A 22,194-nucleotide genomic window follows, 5' to 3' on the forward strand; every position below is an offset into this window, starting at 1 on the left:
TTTGATACCCTGCTGGGTAGAGTCTTTCAGAGGCCCTCTGTGGTAGCTCCTGTCCTGTTCCCTGTTTTCTCCCTCTTCTGATGTCAATTCCGATTGCTTTTCTGATTGAGAATTGATCATTTTACCTAGGGTCCTCCATCTTGTTTAGCTTCTTTAGGTGTACAGATTTTAATATGTTTATCCTATTTTATATGTCTAATATCCACTTATAAGTGAATATGTACATGTGTGTCTTTCTACTTCTGGGATACATCACTCAGGATGATCTTTTCTAGTTCCCACCATTTTTCTGCAAATTTCATGGTATCCTTGTTTTTAATTGCTGAGTAGTATTCCATTTTGTAAATGTACAAAAATTTCTGCATCCATTCCTCCATTGAGGGACATCTAGGTTGTTTCTAGATTCTGCCTTTTATAAATAAAGCTGCTACTAACATGGTTGAGCAAATACCAACAGCACAGGCTCTAAGATCAACAATCAATATATGGGACATCATGAAACTGAAAAGCTTCTGTAAAGCAAAAAAGATGTGAAGAAAGGGAACCCTCCTCCATTGCCGGTGGGAGTGCATACTTGTACAACCACTTTGGAAATCAGTCTAGTGCTTTCTCAGACAATTAGGAATAGTGCTACCTCAAGATCCAGCTATACCACTCCTAGGCATATATACAAAAGGTGCTTAAGTATACAACAAAAGCATTTTTAATTTGTTTTTTTTTTAGTTCTTTTCAAGTTTTATATAATTTCATAATGAGCTATCTCAAGTTTCTCCACACCCTCTTCCCCTCTTTAACCACCCAACTTTAAATTGTTTCTCAGAAAATTATACAAACCTAATGCAACAACAAAACCTCTCCAAATGAAGAAAACAAAATAAAACCACATCCAAAAAGGAAAATAAAAAGAGAAACAACAACAACAACAAAAACCCCCACCAAACTGTAACTAAATAAAAGCACAGAGAAAGAGAGAGAGAAAAAAAAGGGAGAAACAGGGAGAGGCAGAGATAAAGAAAGAGACCAAGAGAAAAACCTAGAGAATCACAAATTCCACGCTGATTCCCTCAGATAATCCTGACCATAAAGTCTGTCTTGGAATGGTTGTTATACCAATGTCACTCTGTTGAAGAAACTGCTTTTCAGTTGTTAACCTTTGCCCTAGTATCTGTTTTAACATATACTAAATTAGAATATAATAAGATAAAACAAAAACTATCATATAGAAGTTGGGTAAGAACCCTATATCTGACAGAGGGCTGATATCCAGCATATATAAAGAACTATAGAAGTTAAAAAGCAACAAATCAAGTAATCCAATTAAAAAATGGGGTACAGAGCTAAAAAGAGAATCCTCTGTAGAGGAATATAGAATGGCAGAGAAACACTCAAAGAAATACTCAACATCCTTACCATCAGGGAGATGCAACTCAAAACAACCCTGAGATTTCACCTTAAACCCATCAGAATGGCTATGATGAATAACTCAAATGACAACACAGGCTGGAGGGATTGTGGAGAAAGGGGAACCCTCCTCCATTACTGGTGGGAATGTAAACTTGTACAACCACATTGAAAGTCAATCTGGTGCTTTCTCAGACAATTAGGAATAGTGTTTCCTCAAGATCCAGCTATACCACTCCTAGGCATATACCCAAAATTTGCTCAAGTAAACAACAAAGACATTTGCTCAACCATGTTTGTAGCAACTTTATTTGTAATAGCCAGAACCTGGAAACAACCCAGACGTCCCCCAACGGAGGAATGGATACAGAAATTGTGGTATTTTTACACAATGGGATACTACTCAGCAATCAAAAATGAGGAAAACATGAAATTTACAGGCAAATGGTGGGATCTACAAAAGATTATTCTGAGTGAGGTATCCAAGGAGGAGAAAGACATACCTGGTATATTCTCACTCATATAGTCTTTTTCTTTAATTTTTTATTTAGCATTTATTAATTACACTTTATTCATTTTGTATTCCCCCATAAACCCCTCCCTCCTCCCCTCCCGGTCCCACCCTCTCCCCCCTTTCTGCATGCATACCCCTCCCCAAGTCCACTGATAGGGGAGGTCCTCCTCTCCTTCTTTCTGATCTTAGTCTATCAGTTCTCATCAGAAGTGGCTGCATTGTCAGGGTTCTAGGTTATCTCCATGAATAGTCCTTGGTTGGAGTATGAGTCTCTGAAAAGTTCCCTGTGTTCAAATTTTCTGGTTCTGTTGCTCTCCTTGTGGAGTTCCTGTCCTCTACAGCTCTTACTATTTCCCACTTCTTACATAAATTTCCATTCACTCTGCACGACAGTTGGCCATCAGGCTCAGCATCTGCTTTGACAGTCTGCATGGCAGAGGCTTTCAGAGGCCCTCTGTGGCAGGTTCCGAGGTTGCTTCCTGTTTTCTTCTTCTGGCTTTCAGAGGCCCTCTGTAGCAGGTTCCTAGGTTGTTTCCTCTTTTCTTCTTCTTCTGATGTCCATCCTTTTTGCCTTTCAGGATGGGGATTGAACATTTTAGTTAGGGTCCTCTCTTTTGCTTAGTTTATTTAGATGTACAGATTTTAGGGGGTTTATTCTATGTTGTATGTTTATATGAGTGAGTATATACTGTGTGTGTCTTTTTGCTTCTGGGACAACTCACTCAGGATGATCCTTTCCAGGTCCCACCATTTACCTGCAAATTTCATGATTTCCTTATTTTTCATTGCTGAGTAATACTCCATTGTATAGATGTACCACAGTTTCTGCATCCATTTTTCAGTTGAGGGGCATCTGGGCTGTTTCCAGCTTCTGGCTATTACAAATAAAGCTGCTACAAATATGGTTGAGCAAATGTCCTTTTTGTGTACTTGAGCCTCTTTTGGATATATACCTAGGAGTGGTATGGCTGGATCTTGAGGAAGCGCTATTCATAGTTGTCTGAGAAAGCGCCAGATTGATTTCCAGAGTGGTTGTACAAGTTTACATTCCCACCAGCAGTGGAGAAGGGTTCCCCTTTCTCCACAACCTCTCCAGCATGTGTTGTCACTTGAGTTTTTGATCTTGGCCATTCTGATGGGTGTAAGGTGATATCTCAGGGTTGTTTTGATTTGCATTTCCCTGATGGCTAATGAGGTTGAGCATTTCTTTAAGTGCTTCTCTGCCATTCAATATTCCTCTGTCGAGAATTCTCTGTTTAGCTCTGTTCCCCATTTTTTAAGTGGATTACTTGGTTTGCTGCTTTTCAGCTTCTTTAGTTCTTTATATATACTGGATATGAGTCCTCTGTCAGATAAAAGGTTGGTGATGATTCTTTCCCAATCTGTAGGCAGTCATTTTGTTTTGATGACGGTGTCCTTTGCTTTACAGAAGCTTTTCAGTTTCATGAAGTCCCATTTATTGATTGTTGCTCTTAGGGCCTGTGCTGTTGGTGTTCTGTTCAGGAAGTGTTTTCCTGTACCAATGAGTTCTAGGGTATTCCCCACTTTTTTCTAGCCAATTTAATGTGTCTGTTTTTATGTTGAGGTCTTTGATCCACTTGGACTTCAGTTTTGTGCAGGGTGATAAGTACAGATCTATTTTCATTTTTTACATATAGACATCCAGTTGGACCAGCACCATTTGTTGAAGATACTGTCTTTTTTCCATTGTATGGTTTTGGCATCTTTGTCATAAATCAGGTGTCCATAAGTGTCATATAGTCTTATAAGGTATGATAAACATAATGGAATCTATACACCTAAAGAAGATTAAACCAAAAAGAGGACCCAGGATAAGATGATCAATCCTTACTTAGGAAAACAAATGGGAGGTGCATTGGACATAGGAGAAAACAAGTAACAGGACAGGAAACTACTGCAGAGGGACCCTGAAAGACTCTACCTAGCAGTGTATCAAAGCAAATACTAATCATAATCAAACCTTCAGCAGAGTGCAGGGATTCATATGATAGAAGGGGGAGTTGGTATGACATGGAAAGGATAGGAGCTCCACAAAGACCAAATATATCTGGCACAGGGGCCTTTTCTGAGACTGACACTCCACCAAGGATCATGTATGGATATAACCTAGAACCTCTGCTCGGATGAAGCCCATGGTAGTTCAGAAACCAATTGGTTTCCCATAGTAAGGAGAATAGGGACTATTTCTGATAGGAACTCAATGTCTGGCTCTTTGACCTCCCTACCCCCCAAGGGAGGAGGAATCCTGCTAGGCCACAGAGGAGGACTTTGCAGCCAGTTCTGAAGATACCTGATAAAACAGAGTCAGATGAAAGAGGATGAAAGAGGAGGAGGTCCTCCTTAATTAGTGGACTTGGAAAGGGGCAGGGAGGAGATGAGGGAGAGAGAGAGAGGGTTTGGGAGGGAATGAGGGAGAGGGATACAGTTGGGATACAGAATTAATAAAATGTAACTAATAATAAAAAAATAAACAAAAAATCACTAGTGTCTCTCACAAAAATATTCTGAGATAAATCTAACCAAACAAGTTAAATATTTGAAAAAAAAAGAAGAAAAAGAAGAAGAAGAAGAAGTTGGGTAAGTGGGTATGACAAAACAACAGAAGAAAAGAGCGAGCCCAAGAGAAGGCACAAAATTAGAGACCCACTCTTTCACACATTCAGGAATCCCATAAAAACACTGAATTGGAAGCCATAGTATATGGGTAGAGGACCTGGTACAGAACCATGGAGATCCTTTGCATGCTGCTTCAGTCAATGTGCATTTATGTGAGCTTTGCTTATGTTTATAGAGGTGAAACTTATTGTCCCATTTACATGACATAGAACTGTGCTGCCTATGATGTCATCCACCATTTTCCTCTGCAAACCCTGGCGAAGAATGTAGAGCGTGGGCCATGATGGAGGAGTAGCATCGTTCCATGTGATAGTTCTATTCTTATGGCTGTGATAAAACACCATGACCAAGAGTTATTGTTCACAATAGTGAGGACTGCACGGTGGCAGGCAACAGACACCATCGCAGAAGCCGAGAGCTAATAGCTGAGAGCTTATATTTTGGATCCAAAGCACAACATAGAGAATAAATTCCAAATAGTAGAAGTCTTTAGACTTGTAAAGGCCACTTTCAGTGATGTACTTCATGCAACAGTTCCATAATGCTCAAACCTCCCAAACTACCATCAATAGTGACCAAGTGCACAAATGTCTGAGACTGTGTGCAATATCCCTTATCCACACCATCACTCTGTCACACATTGAAATTTAGCTTCTGTTTTTCTCACCCAGTAAGTCACCTCCAGATAATGTATTCCTATCTCCAGATTTCAGATCTCAGATTCATCCCATATTTTGGTGTGCCACCCTGCCATTCATCTTCTTGGTCTATGGGGTATTAGGTCAACCTCATTTCTTTCTTATCAGTTTTTCTAACTGTTTTCAGACCAAATCTCGGTTTCACTTTGTTGTACTTTCACTCTGTTGTGCTTGGTGTCAGATGGCAAAGACCCTACATTTGAGCTTTGGATGTTGCTGTTTGACAAGAGTTCTTTATATATACTGGATATTAGCCTTCCGTCAAATATAGGGTTGGTGAAGATCCTTTCCCAATCTGTAGGCTGTCATTTGTCATTTTGTTCTGCTGACAGTGTCCTTTGCTTTGCAGAAGCTTTTCAGTTTCATGAGGTTTTATTTATTGATTGTTCATCTTAGAGCCTGTGCTGTTGGTATTCTGTTCAGGAACTTGTCTCCTGTTGAGTTTTGGTTGCATAAAACACTGTTTGCTGTTTTGAGTTTACTTACTCACAAACAGATGTTAAAAGTGGACAATTTTACTAGATGATTTTGTGTAGTCTTATCTTCTTATTGTATTTTAATTTATACTGTCAAAAATTATATTAATACATTTGTCCCTATGTGTGAAAAGTTAAGCCTTTCTTTGTATCATAATCTCAATTGCAAAATGAGATCTAAATATCTTTCCAGTTCAACATGCTCCCCAAGGAGAGGCCTCAGACTTAATATTCTCCAATCTTTTGCTGATTGATCTTATTCTCTGAACCATATTAATGTAATCACTGAACAAATTGAAAAGAAATTTAGAGTAAATATTACTGTTTATATTCTACTGTCAAAAATTTCCCAGGTCTATCATATCAGGCATACAAATCAAATCATTTATCTATCAATCCTTCAAATGATTTTTAATTGCATTTCAAATGAAACTTGACATCTGTATACTTCCTCTCATTAGCTTGTTAACATGAGTGTCATTAAACACACCTCACCACTGGTTGAAATTTCAATTTCACATTCATACAAACCTTATAAACAACAAGGCACAAATTGTTTTAAGTGTACATGCACTAGTTTGAGATAAATATGAGTACTTCTATAATATACTTCTATGTGTACTGCTACCATAGTATAAAATATTAAAACAAATAAGGTAGTAAAGGACTGTGACCTCAGCACTCAGGGGGCTCAATGGGAGGATCACAAGTTCAATGCCTGCGTGGAGACAGAATACAATTTCATCTCAACAAAACAAAACAAAAGATACAGAGCAACATTTCCACAGACAGTTTCTTACCATTCTTGATAGCCATTCCAACCTCCACCCCTCTATTACCCCAAGAGAATGCTATTCTCTTCACTTCTGTCAAAGCACATCATATTTTTATTTTGGAATCACAAAAATTGAATTGTACCCCTCCTGATTTTTATATGAGGATAAGTCCATTCATGTCAGTTCCTGAGAGTCACCAGTGAAGGAACATGGTAGAACCTTGTTTCATTTTATTGATAAATAATTTCCCACTGAACAAATTTGCTACTGTAACAGCAAAACTTATTATTTGTATTCACCTGCGTTAACTGCTGACATTAGCATTCATGGATTCTGGAGTGGGATGTATTTAATCTTATAATAAGCACATTTTCACTAGTTTTACTTAGTCAAATTTCAGCCTTGAGAAATTTCGTATCTTTACCAGCATTTAGAGTTTTGGGTTTTTTTTTGTTTTGTTTTGTTTTGCTTTTACAATTTTTAGTTTATTTTTTAAATACAGTATTTTATAGAAGTAGGCTCTTTCTTGTAATGTTACTCAGTTCCCCGGTGATGCTTGCACAATAGCATACTGTGAGAATGTGATGATAGGTATGCACTAAGGAAACAAACTAAATTCAGTCACTATGCATGTTTTTGTGATGATATGAGTGTGGAAGCCAGATGACAAGTTTTCTCTTGCCACTTTATGGAATCCATGAATCAGTCTTGATTGTCAGGCCTAGAATCAAGTACCTCTACCCTCTGACCCATATTACTAACACAAAGAAATGCTTCTGTTTCTTCAGCCATTTTGCAGGGCATGTAATTTTTATCTTTCTGGAGAGTAATAGTGTACTATTTTCATTTGTTTATTTTGTTCTTCTAATACATAACCATTTTACTGGATTGTTTAGTTTACTATTGTTCTGTTTGTTTTTATTCTGAACACCATGAGTTTATGATGTGTTCACAAGACACTGCACTAAAGCAGTGAGAAATAAAGTTAGTGAAGTAAGTATCATGTTATTAAGATAATAAGTTAAGCCCATCAGTGTGTATATGTGAGATTTTGTGGACAGGCTGAAAGCACTACTTGGTATAAGCAGAGCAAAAAAATTTTTACAAATGCAAGGATGGGGCAATGGTCCCAATGGTAACAGAAGAAAAGGCCTGGTTGTGGTGAGCGCTCTGTGGGATAAAAGAGAATGAGTACTTGTAAGATTGTTGCTGTTTGGTTTTTTGTTTTTGTGAACCAAGAGATTCAAGGAACAATAGTGAAAACTCATAGTGAAGGGGAAGTCTTAGTATCATAGCTAATCCTGAGTGTCATTTGATGGGGCTTAGTATCATCATGGAAACAAATCCCTTGGGGTTGTGAGGATGGTCTAGTTTAGAAAAATTGATGTAAGAAGACCAATCTTACTGAATTCATGTCACAGACAGCTCCTGTTCCTGTTATTATGGAACCCTAATAAGGGTTTTGAGACTGAGCTGCCATAGGTTACACACCTCCCCTTGAGGGGGCAGGGCAGCCTTGCCAGGCCACAGAGGAAGACAAAGCAGCCAGTCTTGATGAGACTTGATAGGCTAGGGTCAGATGGAAGAGGAGGAGGACCTCCCCTATCAGTGGACTGGAGGAGGGACAAGGGAGGAGAGGAGGGAGAGAGGATTGGGCAAGGATGAGGAAGGGGGCTACAGCTGGGATACAAAGTGAATAAATTGTAATAACCAAAAAACAACAGGAAAAAAAAATAAGACCTACCCTATATATGGGTAGTATCATTCCCTGGGCTCGACCAAAGGAGAATGGAGCACAAGCACTCATCACTCTTCGCTTCCTGTGGACACAATGTGAATAGCCACCCTGCTCCTGAAGGTGCGGTGACACCTTCACGTCAATGGTGGACCGTCTTCCTTGCAACTGTCAGCCAAATAAACCTTTCTCTACTTACGTAGCTTTATTCATTCATTTTTGTTGCAGCAACAAGACCAATTACTAGCATACTTGGTAAATTAAATGTAACACTTGAAAGCTTTATATTGGCTGTAAAAACTCTTAAATATGAAACCAATGAAATAAGTTGTCTTGACTATACAGACACATGTAAACAGTATGTATATAAAAATCATAGGAGCATGCAAATATGATTCAGCTCATATCTGTTTTTATTTTTTTTAAATAAAGTGAGTGTTGTGAAAGTGCTATATTTAGGAATTTATTCTGTCGGTATGAAAATGCTTGTATTCTTGAAGCTAACTCGAACTTTCTTACTAGGTCTTCTTGTTCTTTCTTTTCTTTCCTTTTCCTTCTCTTCTCTTTCCTTGACTTCCCTTTTTTCACACCTTTTCTTGTCTCCCCTTCCTCCCTTCTCTTTCCTTTTTTCTTTCATTTTTTTTCTCTACAGTCTATTGTCAACCCCTTAGAATTTTGATCAACACCTGCTGAACACTGTGGAAGTTACTTTCCTATTTAGAATTTCTTTTATTGATACATGAACATCTGGTGAAGCCTTGCTTTACAAATCTCTAAATCCAGTACCAACTGTGGTCAATATATTATTTCTAGATTTGTATTCTCACCCTAAGTTTTTAAGATCATCACACTTTAATTTAATCAATCATAATTACTTCTGATAAATCTTTAATAATCAAGATAAATTTATTGGAAAGCTAGTCTGTCTTTAACATTCTGACGGGCTTTGAGGTAAAGAATGACAGGTAAGTTCATACATGCCTTAGAATAGTTTATAACCTAGTTTGGAAAAAGAATATTTAAAAGAGGTATTCAATACAAGCAGTTAAAAAGGGGTGACAGTATCACAAAGGGAAAGAAATGATGACTAAAAGAGAGAATCAGCTTCAAGCCTTGAAACTTGAACAAGATATTGGGTTTAGGAAGATGAAAGTTAATTTATATATCACCAAAGACAAGGAAAATAGAAAGAAATCCTTTCCAGAACAGGGCAACTTATTATACATAGTTTACTTCTATTTGACAACCGAAGTTGCTTAGGCTATATTTTGGAAGGCAGGTTGGAATATTTGATGCTGAAATTCTCTAATTTAATTTGCTTGAAATTTTTATATGATTCCAACATTAATTGTTATGAACATGATATATTAAAATAAAAAGAGCTGTGTTTCTGAAGTTCCATATTTTGTTTTAGTTACCTCTCTCTCTCCCTTCCCTTCTTCTCTCTCTCTGTCCCAACCCCCCCTCACTGTTAGTGTGTGTGTGTGTGTGTGTGTGTGTGTGTCCTATGCATGCCTGCATTCATGTTTGTGAGTGCACCATACATATCCATGAAGGTAAGAGGATAACCTCAGGCATGAACCTTCCCTTCCAACTTGCTTAACACAGGATCTCTTGTGCTTTTCCAGTGGGTTTGCCAAGCTAGCAAGCCCATGAGCTTCTGAAGTGTCTTTTGCTTTGGGCTCCTATTTCACTGTAGGAACACTGGTGCTATAAACTTAGAAGCTCAAGGTTGAGGAGCAATCCCTTTACACACTGACCCATTTCCTCAGTCCCCAAAGCTTTAGAGTTTGCTGAGAAATCTAATGCTAAATTTTATTTTATTTTTTTCAATGTAGTTTATTCAGGAACCTTGAACAATCTTCTGACCCTGGGGAAAGCCAGCCCACAGCTTAAATAGCCTCTGGGTAGCCAACCCCAGCATGCCACATGGGCAATGCAGATAGGTCCACATACACTGAAGCAAGCCAGATCCTTGGCCTTAGCCAAATGTGGAGTTGTTCGTGACAGAGAGCACTCACCATCGGGAAGGTGGAAGGAGGAAACCAGCTCCATCTTTAAGACGCAGCATTATGCAGCTCTCTACAACTCCCCCTTTTTGTTTTAGACGCATCAGGCAAGAGTAGAGATCTGATCTCTGATATTAGAAATAAATTGGGACTTTGTACCGATGTTCATTTAGGTGTCATCCACCCAAAGAGCATCAGATGCATCTGATACCTTTTTCTCAGAGGCGGGACCTGGGGCATCAACCCACATGCAATCAGACATGCTCTTCTCTGGGTCGAAAGCGGCTGACCCTGAGTGTAGTGCTTAGCCTCGCATCCTGAGTGTAACATTTTAGCTCCCATGCTTGGGGAGACTGTCCTGCTTCAAAGGCTGTAAAGGCCTGAATGGTCATGGCTGCATTACACTGTTGTGAGACTCTAATCTTGCATATATACCATAGGCAAACCAAGGAGACCAACACCAGAAGGCCTGCTAATGCTCCCATGCCTGCCCATTCCTTCAGATGATTCATGGCTGCAGCAATCCATGATGATAATCCTGTGGCTAGTCCTGCGTCCACTCTGGTAGAATTTACTGTGACAATGGCCACTCTCAGCTGCTCCATCGTAGTATCGAATTCTCCAGTCCAATTACCTAAAATATAGCTAGACAATTGTTTAGACAGATTTGCAGCACAGAAAAAATTCTCATATTGTATGCTAGTGACTCAAAGTCCAGCATATTTTCATTGACAGCCAAGTTGAGTGATTTGCCATAGGGTATCAATTTGCTCCTGCACGAGGTCAATCCTCTGATTGAACACCATCAAGCCTCCTTTTAGTTAAGCATTAATTCCTTTTTCTACATCTAAGGCATGAGCTACATTGGCTAAAAGATTATTCGGGGTCTGAGCAGTCTGCACAGTACGACTCCTGGCTAATGCCGCGGTGGTAGCTCCAACAGCCGCCAATGAGATGGCAGTAACAATGGCGGCTGTAGTTCCAAGATCCCTTTTCTGTCTGAAGAGAGTCATAGCGTGAGGGGCATCAATGGGCACAGGCACCCAGCAAGGCATGCTAGTAACCAGGACATACCTAAATTCACTAGCATTCCAGCATTGGGCAAAAAAGCAAGTATCATTACCACAATTACTTGGCTCTATCTGGCTAATAGTGAATAAAAATGGGGGATATAAACAAACAGGTGTGGACGCAGGACTAGCCACAAGATTACCATCATGGATTGCTGCAGCCATGAATCATCTGAAGGAATGGGCGGGCATGGGAGCGTTAGCAGGCCTTCTGGTGTTGGTCTCCTTGGTTTGCCTGTGGTATATATGCAAGATTAGAGTCTCACAACAGTGTGATGCAGCCATGATCATTCAGGCCTTTATAGCCGTTGAAGCAGGACAGTCTCCCCAAGCATGGTTGGCTACCATAAAAAGCTAAATTGTTACGCTCAGGATGCGAGGCTAAGCACTGCACTCAGGGTCAGCTGCTTTCGACCCAGAGAAGAGCATGTCTGATTGCATGAGGGTTGATGCCCCAGGTCCCGCCTCTGAGAAAAAGGTATCAGACGGGTCTGATGCTCTTTGGGTGGATGACACCTAAATGAACATCGGTACAAAGTCTCAATTTATTTCTAATATCAGAGATCAGACCTCTACTCTTGCCTGATGCGTCTAAAACAAAAAGGGGGAACTGTAGAGAGCTGCGTAATGCCGTGCCTTAAAGATGGAGCTGGTTTCTGCCTTCCACCTTCCCGATGGTGAGTGCTCTCTGTCAGGAACAACTCCACATTTGGCTAAGGCTGAGAATCTGGCTTGCTTCCATCTGCATTGCCCACGTGGCATGCTGGGGTTGGCTACCCAGAGGCTATTTAAGCTGTGGGCTGGCTTTCCCCAGGGTCAGATGATTGTTCAAGGTTCCTGAATAAACTGCATTGAAAAAAAAAAAAAGATGTGGTTCCAGATAGGTTGAATACACTCCAATATATATAACCATATATCCAAAATTCTACAGAAAGCAACAAATTAAACTTCGGATTTTGTTGCTGTTGTTTAGATTTTTAAGATATAGATTTATCTATGCAGGGGTTCTAGGATATCTCCAAGAATGGACCTTTGTTGGAGTATCAGTCTAAGAAAAGACCCCTGTGCCCAGGATTTTTGGTTCTGTTGCTCTCCCTGTGGAGTTCCTGTCCCCCCCCCCCAGGTCTTTCTATCTCCCTCTTCTTTCCTAATATTTCCTGCACTCTGCCCAAAGTTTGGCTATAAGTCTCAGCATCTGTGGCTCTATGATCACCTCTCACTGAGGGGGGAGAAGCCTTTCCAGTCCAGAGAAGAAGACAATGCAGACAGTCCAGATGAGACCTAATAGACTAGGCTTCGATGGAAGGGGAAGAAGACCTCCCCTATCAGTGGACTGGGAAAGGGAGGAGAAGAGGGTAGGAGGAAGGCTGAGATTAGGAGGGGACAAGGGAGGAGGGTACAGCTAGGATACAAAGTGAATAAATTGTAATAAATAAACTATTTTTTAAAAGGTAGACATTTATATGAGTAGGGACCAATAGTGGATCTGAGGCAATTTGGAGGAAGGGGTGAATATCAACAAAACACATTGTATGAAATGCACCAAGATTTAATAACAAAATAAAGGCATACCATGGCAAAATCTTTGTCAATTTATATTGATCTTATTAGGAAAAGTCAATTTCCATTACCTGTCTTGCCATTAAAATGTCAGTCCTCTCTCATGAGCTTTCAGCTTGATGTTAAATAACATTTAATTCAGGTCTAACTTTCAAATACCACATTTCCCAATATAGAGCCAACAGATTGAGAGAAAATGAAATAAAAGCACATGTGACTGAAGGTCTGAAGATATCCTCAGCTGCTAACATAGAGTAAGAGTTTATTCACTCCTGTGGGGCCCGAATAGTCATCAAAACATTCCTAACTCATAATTTCTTTCTTGGAATTATAGTGAACTCAAATTGAAAAGCATAAGTTTTATATTCTTTTTCCATCATCATCATCATCATCATCATCATCATCATCATCATTTTACAATTTATTCATTTTGTATCCTGGTTGCTGTCCCCTTCCTCATCTCCTTCCGTTTCCACCCTTTCTTCCGCTTTCTCACCTATTCCTCTCCCCTAGTCTACTGATAGGCAAAGTCCTCCTCCCCTACTGTCTGACCCTAGCCTACCAGGTCCCATCAGGACTGTCTGGATCCTCTTCCTCTGTGGGCTGGATAGGTTGCCCCACCAGAGAGATGTGATCAAGGAGCAGGCAACTGAATTTATGCCAGAGACTGTCTCTTCTCCCCTTACTAGGAGACCTAAATGCAGACTGAGCTATGAGCTAAATCTGAAGGAGGTCTAGAGCTTCTCTATGCACAGCCATTGGTAGATGCATCAGTCTCTGCAGTATCCCCTGGGCTCTTCATTTTGTTTTGTTTTGTCTTTTTTGCTTTCTTTGTCTCCTTGTAGAGTTCATGTCACCCCCAGTGTGCTCTTCTATACCTCCCTTCTTCCATAAAGACTCCCTGTGATCTGTCCAAAGTTTGGCTGTGAGTCTCTGCATCTGCTTCCATCTACTGCTGCGAGGAGTCTTTTAGATGACATCTGTGGTAGGCTCCCATCCTGTTCCCTCTCTTCTACCACTTCCTGCTCCCTCTCTTCTACCACTTCTGGTGTCTATCCTCTTTGCCATTCTGGATGAGAATTAAGCATCTTCCCTAGAGCCCTCCTGGCTGTTTAGCTTCTTTAAGATTGTAGATTGTAGTATGTTTATCCTATATTATGTGGCTAATATCAATTTATAAGTGAGTTTATGTAATGTATGTCTTTTTGCTTCTGGGTTACCTCACTCAGGATGATCTTTTCTAGTTCCATCCATTTACTGCAAATTTCATGATTTCCTTGTTTTTAATATCTGAGTAGTATTTCATTTTGTAAATGTACCACAATTTCTGCATCCATTGTTTGTTTGAGGGACATCAAGCTTGTTTCCAGATTCTGGCTATTATGAATAAAAGTGCTATGAAGGTAGTTGAGCAAATGTCCTTATTGTGTAGTTGAACATTTTTCAGATGGATCTTGAGGTAGCACTATTTCTAATTTTCTGAGAAAGCACCAGATTGATTTACAAAGTGGTTGTACAAGTTTAAATTCCCACCAGCAATGGAAAAATGTTCCCCTTTCTCTGTATCTTCTCCAGCATGTGTTGTTACTTGAGTTTTTTATCTTAGTCATTCTGATGGGTCTGAGGTGGACTCTAAGGATCATTTTTATTTTTCTCTCCCTGATGACTTAGTATGTTGAGCATTTCTTTAACTGTTTCCCTGCCATTTGATATTTCTCTGTTGAGAATTCTCTGTGTAGATCTGTACCCCATTTTTAAATTAAATTTTTACTTTTTATATTGATTACAGTTTATTCACATAGCATCCCAGCTGCAGTCCCTTCCCTCTTTCCCGCCCAATCCTACCCTTCTTCCCTCATCTCCTCCCATGCTCCTCTCCAATTCCACTGATAGGGAAGGTTCGCCTCCCCTTCCATCTGACCCTAGCTTATTAGGTCTCATCAGGACTGGCTGCATTGTCCTCCCCTATGGCCCGACAAGGCTGCTCCTCCTTGGGGGTTAAAGAGCCCACCACTGAGACATGTCAGAGACAGTCCCTGTTTCCATTACTATAGAACCCACTTGGACACTGAACTGCCATGGGCAACATCTGAGCAGGGGTTCTAGGTTATATCCATGAATAGTCCTTGGTTGAAGTATCAGTCTCAGAAAGACCCCTGTGCCCAGATTTTTTTGGTTGTGTTGCTCTCCTTGTGGAGCTATGCCATCTCCAGGTCGCCCCAACTCCCCCTTATTTCATATAATTCCCTGCACTCTGCCCAAAGTTTGGTTAAGAGTCTCAGCACTTGCTTTGATACCTTGCTGGGTAGAGTCTTTCAGAGGCTCTCTGTGGTAGGTTCCTGCCCTGTTTCCTGTTTTCTCCTTCTTCCAATGTCCATCCTATTTGTCTTTCTGAGTGAGGACTGATCATCTTATCCTGGGACCTCCTTCTTGCTTAGCTTCTTTAGGTGTACAGATTCTAGTATGTTTATCCTATGTTGTATGTCTGTATTCACTTATAAGTGAGTATAAATCATGTGTGTCTTTCTGCTTCTGGGATACCTCACTCAGTATGATCTTTTCTAGATCCCTCCATTTGGCTGCAAGTTTCATGATTTCCTTGTTTTTAATTGCTGAATAGTAGCCCACTATGTAAATGTATCACAATTTCTGTATCCATTCCTCCTTTGAGGGACATCTGGGTTGTTTCCAGATTCTGGCTATTATGAATAATGCTGCTACGAACATGGGTGAGCAAATGTCCTTGTGTACTTGAGCTTCTTTTGGGTATATGCATAGGAGTGGTACAGCTGGGTCTTGAGGTAGCACTATTTCTAATTGTCTGAGGAAGTGCCAGATTGATTTCCAAATTGATTGTAGAAGTTTACATTCCCATCAGAAATGGAGGAGAGTTCCCCCTTCTCCACATCCTCTCTAGCAAGTATTGTCACTTGTATTTTTCATCTTAGCCATTCTGATGGGTGTAAGGTGAAATCTCATGGTTGTTTTGATTTGCATCTCTCTGATGACTATGGACATTTAGCCTTTCTTTAAGTGTTTCTCTGCCTTTCTATATTCTTCTATAGAGAATTCTCTGTTTAGGTCTGTACCCCATTAATTTTAAGTTAGATTATTTGGTTTGTTGGTGTTTAATTTATTGACTTCTTTATATATTCTAGATATAATCCCTTTGTCATATGTAGGGTTGTTGAAGATCTTTTTCCAGTCTGTAGGCTGTCGTTTTCTGTTGACTATGTCTTTTGCTTTACAGATGCTGTTTACTTTCATGAGATCCCATTTATTTATTCTTGATCTTACAACCTGAACTCTTGGTGTTCTTTTAGGAAGTTGTCTCCTGTGCCAATGTGTTCAAGGCTCCTCCTACTTTTTCTTCTAACAGATTTAGTGTGTCTGGTTTTATGATGAGGTCTTTGATCCATGTAAACTTTACTTTTGTGGAGGGTGATAAGTATGAATCTATTTGCAAGTTTCTACCTGTAGACATCCAGTTAGACCTGCACCATTTGATGCAGATGCTGTTTTTCCCCATTGTATGATTTTCACTTCTTTGTCAAAAATCAGGTGTTCATAAGCACCTGGGTTTATTTCTGGACCTCTAATAGTATTCCGTTGATCCTTCAGTTTGTTTCTATGCCAGTACCATACTATTTTTATTACTGTTGCTCTATAGTACAAGTTGAGATCAGGGATGGAGCTACCTCCAGATTTTTTTTTTTTTTTTTTTTTTTTTTTTTTTTTTTTTTGCACATGATGATTTTAGCTATTCTAGGTATATTGTTTTTCTATATGAAATCATACAGATCTTGTCAAGGTCTGTAAAGAATTAATCATGATCCCTTTTTTAAAACCTCCATAGACTTCTCAGTTTTTCTCTTGAGACAGAAGGTTAAATCTTTGTGTTCACTGTGAACTTGACAGGATTTAGAATCACCTATAAAATGCACTTTGGAGGGTATTGTCTAAGAGGGAGGTGGATTTGTCCTTAAAGTCCAATAGTTGCTAAAATATAAAGAAGGCAAAGAAAACTCAGTATTTCTTACATTTCTTAGTTGGAGGCTACCATCTTCAATCCACATCAGGTTCCAGCTTCTTTGGCTATATAACATGGACCAAATATCATCTATTCTCCAGAAGTATTTTAGGTTTTCATTTCTTTGTTGGTACTTGCATGGCAACTAGCCTCATGTACTAAACAACTGTTATATTCTCTTCTCTTCCAGTGTGTATCAGCTTTTATTGGACTACCCTGTGCTTATTGTGTAGTTCTGGGGAAATATTCATACTGTGTACAGCAAGTAGATAATGCACATAGAACATTTTTATCCTTGCTGCTTCATCATTTTATTTCTTTTCTTAAATATACAGATTTAAAAGGCTGGAAGACATTTGTCCATAAATATAAATAGCACATTTAAACTCGATACAATATTTTTCAGTCAACCAAAGAGTTTTTCAAACCCGAAGGAATGTCTAGAAGATATAAATAAGTGCTTTGACAGAGAGCAATCATGACATATACTAGAGTAGCGATAATATTTATTGAATGAATAAAATACAAACTGAACAAAAGGAATGAAATTGTACTTTTTATGTTATGTAGAAATGAACACTACTTAAGAATAACTTAACTTCCGAATTTGAAGAATTCCTGGAATGCAGTTGAAAAACATTTATGATGTGATCTTGAGAAAGATAAATTGGAATTAACACCAAAATTATATGAAATTAAACCAAAGATTGATAAGTCAAGTTACATAAAAACTAACAAGCAGAGGATGTGATCAGCCAAATGAACAAACAACCTACCAACAGGGGAAAATGCACATGACAAGGTGGTGTTATACATCCTCTGTAAAGAAAACTTACAAGTCAACAGTAAAAATTAGAAAAAAAAAAGGATTTGAATAAAAACAATGCCACCTGTCTTACCTCATAATTCAAGTAAATATGTGTGTGCATGAATACATAAACATGCTATTATTATTATCATTATTATTATGATGATGATGATGCAAGGCTGGGAATGGACAATGAGTAGGCATGGAGCTAGGCTGGAGAATGAGAATCGGAACTCAATAGGAGATGAAGAAGAATTTGTAGGACTAAACAGTTTAGAAAATGATTTTGAAGAAGTACAGCTCAGTTTCCAAAAATAAGAAAATGATAAAAGAATAGAAAAAAATTGTCATTATGATTGTGAACATTGGTAGTTTTTGTAGTATTGGATGTTTTTTTTTTCATTTTTTTTTTTTAGAGAGAGAGAGGAGGGCAGGAAGAGTTATACCGAATGGGGGGAAGAAAGAAAAAGAGAGGCAAAGAAAATGAGACAGACAGGCGAAAAGCTGAAGTTGTGTGGGTAGCAAGGCCTGGCGGTGATCTGGGAAGGTGTTGGAGAACAGAAACAACATAGATTCTATGAAAATGTTTTCTAAAAAAGAATGGAAAATTCAGGCCTTTACAGCCATTGAAGCAGGACATTCTCCCCAAGCATGGTTGGCTACCATAAAAAGCTAAAATGATACGCTCAGGATGCGAGGCTAAGCACTGCACTCAGGGTCAGCCGCTTTGGACCCAGAGAAGAGCATGTCTGATTGCATGCGGGTTGATGCCCCAGGTCCCGCCTCTGAGAAAAAGGTATCGGACGGGTCTGATGCTCTTTGGGTGGATGACACCTAAATGAACATCTGTACAAAGCCCCAATTTATTTCTAATATCAGAGATCAGACCTCTACTCTTGCCTGATGCGTCTAAAACAAAAAGGGGGAACTGTAGAGAGCTGCGGAATGCTATGCCTTAAAGATGGAGCTGGTTTCCGCCTTCCACCTTCCCGATGGTGAGTGCTCTCTGTCACGAACAACTCCACATTTGGCTAAGGCCGAGGATCTGGCTTGCTTCCATGTAGGTGGACCTATCTGCATTGCCCCCGTGGCACGCCTGGGTTGGCTACCCAGAGACTATTTAAGCTGTGGGCTGGCTTTCCCCGGGGTCCGAGGATCGTTCAATGTTCCTGAATAAACTGCATTGAAAAAAAAAAAAAATGGAAAAACCTAACTTTCTGTTTTGTACAGCAGGCGTATGGAATGTGTTTTCAAACCACAATGGACTCCAGGAACAAGTATGAAGCATTAATTAAATCTTGATTAAAAAAAACCAAAAAAGATGATAAACCAACTTATCTGAAAAAAAAAAAATCAAATCACACCTAATACCTAGTCAGTTAGGTGTTATCAACAAACAAAAAAGAACTTGTTCCAGAGAATATGAGGAGATATTGGAACTTTCATGTATGAATTATAAAAATCCTAATGACAAATAGGATTGTTTTCAACAACATTAAAACATAATATGTTATTGGCCAATTGCTAATTAGTTGCGAGAGTCTGTTATTGTGTTTCTGAACAGAAAACAAGTGATATTGTCTCACTTTCTCCCAGAGAAATAAATCTGTATCTATCTATCTATCTATCTATCTATCTATCTATCTATCTATCTATCTATTCATTGACACAAGTATAAATGCATATTTGATAAGGCAGGAAAGATGTGTAGCAAAATATTGAAACACATCACAGTAATGATTAAATTTGTATTTTGAGTGATACATCCATGAAGCTATGAATATTGATATTTATGTACAATAGCATGACTATAATTCAGTATCAAATGCTAAATATTATCCAGAGCTACAGATGTAAACTTGTTTGCAATAGAGTTGAGCACCTAAATCTAAAATACTAGTTTCCATCTCCTCACAGCCTTCTAAAGCTCCTAATACTCAGTCATCCACACATGGAAAGTTGTAAATGGAAAATTCCTGAAGAAAATTTCAAGCTGCACACCATCCTGAGCAGCATGATGTAACTCTCACACTATCTCACTCTATCCCATCCAGAACCTGATTCATGACTTTGTTAGTGTACCCCACCGTATGTGCTGACTGCCATCAGTCACCTGTGGCTGTCTCATATTGCAAGGGCCCTTATATTTTATTAGTAATAGCCTTAGAGAGCAAAAATAATGATGTCAGAGAAGCACTTGGGCATAAATGGAATGGGGAAGTATGTGTATAATATATAAATATATCTTTTCATCCCATCTATTTTTACTGTTTAAGGTCTAGACATCCACTGGATTGATGTCTGTTAACAGACTTTAAAACCACCCCTCTCTCTGTCTGAGGAAATTGTGGGTTTCAGTAAAGAATTATATTTAAAACTCTACACATTAAAATTCATCTAGTGGCAAAGCTGTATAATGTTTCTAACAGTGATAATTTTGTAAGTGAATCAGGATAGTGTAACTTCTTTACAAGGTAAAGTTGGGGCCAGCAAGGCTGCTCAGTGGGTGACAATGTGTGCTGTCAAGCCTGATGACTGGAGTTTGAGTTCTGGGAACTACGTGGTGGAAAAAGATTGTCTTCTAACGTCTGCAAGTGTACCGTGAGCTGTGGTGTGTGTACACACATACATGTGCACACAAAATGAATAAAAATGTAAGTGAAAATTTAAAGGCAAAGTAAAGACAAAGACACACAAACACATACACACACATGCAAACACACATACACACAGAGACAGCAGACACGCATGCACTCCACACATACACAAGAGGACACAAACATGCACACACACATGTATGCATACATGCATGTACATACATATACACACAAACACATGCATGTACAACACACATACAGAGGCACCACAGCACACACAAATATACACATGCACATATACACATACAGAGGTATCACACACGTATACACAAATGAACACACACACACACATACATATATATATATATATATATATATCTGTGACAAATAATGAGATATTTACGAGACTTCTAAACTTTTGTTTCTGAATTTTAACTTATAATAATTGACTTATTAAAGGTTATGTCTGCATACTTTAATGTTTTAAAATTATTAATAAAACACCCGTGTTCCTTATGTACTGATTTGATTTGCTATAGTTTAGTCAAATAAGATCAGAACCTTATAGCCTACTTCAAATTTCAGCTTGATGTACATCTGTTCATAGTTGTACAGACTACAAATACTGCTAACTTTTAAGTCCAAAATCCCAGGTAAGTAGCATGCACAGCCAGCAATCATAGGCTTTCAAAGTGGTCAGCTGGTGATTCGTTGCAACAATCTACCATTTTGTTCCTGAACAACAGTAAAACAAGCAGCTGATTTTTGTTCTTTCATGTTTTATTTAACATATATATATATATATTCTCTGAAATAGAATTTTTATATGAATAATTATATTGAAGTAGACATTTTCAAACAAGAAGTGAGTGAAACAAAAAACTGACAATAGCAAACGTGAAATTTGGATAATATATAAAAAGGATTTTTTTTCCTTTTTATTATTAATTTTTTTTTACACTTTACTACTTTGTATTCTGGTTGTAGTTCCCTCCCTCCTCCCCTCTTGGTCCCACCCTCCCTCCCTATTCCTCTTCTATCCCTCTTCCCTAGTACATTTTTGACAATAGTAATAGTCAGGAAGGAGACTTGTTTTAGAGAAAATCAACTTATTGCCGTAAATGAGAAAAGTGTGAGGAGATGGATGAAGATGTCCCAGAAGAAGCTTCCTTTCAAGTTTTGCTCAGAGACACTCCAAAACCTCAAAAGTGCTAAAGCTCAATTACTTGAACCTGCTCGAAACTCATAAAGAAATTTATTTCTTACCCCAGCATTCAAAAGATGCTCACTTTATGCCCTATGAATGGAATTAGAGAAGTAATGTTCTAAACCCTTTTGATCAGTGTTCTACAAAGAAAATATAATAATTTTTAGTATTTCTAAAGTTCTAAAATTAATGTGCTAAATAAATTTTGACTTTACTTCCATTTTTATACTTATGGAAGTTTTGTACTTAAAGAAGTTTCTGATATTTACCCCCAAAGCTTAAAGCTCATCGGATAGAACCTGTGAATTGTTTTGTGCGGTTTCCGTTCATCCTGTCGAGTGTGCAGCTGACTTAGTGTGCACCCCACAGCACAGTACAGGCTCAGAATGCCCTCTGTATTCACATCTCTTCCCATCATGACTTTCAAACAATGGCTTCTCTCCAGGAAGATCCCCTTCTGCTCTGCTCAGTAGACTATATGGGCACTCAGTATAACCACCGCGTTGTTCCTGTTCACTGTAGCTAAGGGTCATGTGTGCTTCATATGATCAGCCCCACCCATACACACATCTTGTCTGCATCGTCCTGCATAGAAAACTGCTACAGGGATTCACGTATGTTGAAGCACCTACCACTATGTCCTTTGGTTCTTTTACTCTTTTATGTCCGAACAGTT

The sequence above is a fragment of the Meriones unguiculatus genome, chromosome 20 (genome assembly GCF_030254825.1).
Source record: "Meriones unguiculatus strain TT.TT164.6M chromosome 20, Bangor_MerUng_6.1, whole genome shotgun sequence".
Lineage (NCBI taxonomy): Eukaryota > Metazoa > Chordata > Mammalia > Rodentia > Muridae > Meriones > Meriones unguiculatus.